The sequence below is a fragment of the Rhinopithecus bieti genome, unplaced genomic scaffold (genome assembly GCF_001698545.2).
Source record: "Rhinopithecus bieti isolate Rb0 unplaced genomic scaffold, ASM169854v2 scaffold_48783, whole genome shotgun sequence".
Lineage (NCBI taxonomy): Eukaryota > Metazoa > Chordata > Mammalia > Primates > Cercopithecidae > Rhinopithecus > Rhinopithecus bieti.
The window spans coordinates 1-264 of NW_016894739.1; the positions used below are offsets into that span (position 1 = coordinate 1).

Below are 264 nucleotides of genomic sequence, written 5' to 3' on the forward strand. Positions count from 1 at the left end.
GGCAGGAGGAGACCCGGGTGGGGTCCACACCGGGGGGCAGCGTGTATTTCCGCGTGAAGCACCGGGAGATGTAGCCATGCTCGTCCTGCCGTTCCTCGTGCTTGCCGGTGATCTCCACCACGCCATCCTTGGTCTTAACCGTTAGCTCGTCCGGGGCGAAGTGGTTGACATCCAGGGACACGCGCCAGCGGTCCGCAGTGTGCCGGATCTCCGAGACCCCGCTGCTGAGTTGCCGGCTGAGCGCGCGGCTGTAGGCGGGCGCTG

General features: G+C 67.0%; 1 pseudogene across 1 annotated transcript; it reads right to left on the bottom strand.

Annotated features, from left to right (window-relative positions):
- Positions 1–4: 4 nt before the first annotated feature.
- Positions 5–259, bottom strand: LOC108525965 (heat shock protein beta-1 pseudogene; annotated as a pseudogene). The gene has a single exon (XR_001884383.1). The product of XR_001884383.1 is annotated as a heat shock protein beta-1 pseudogene (transcript).
- Positions 260–264: the final 5 nt, after the last annotated feature.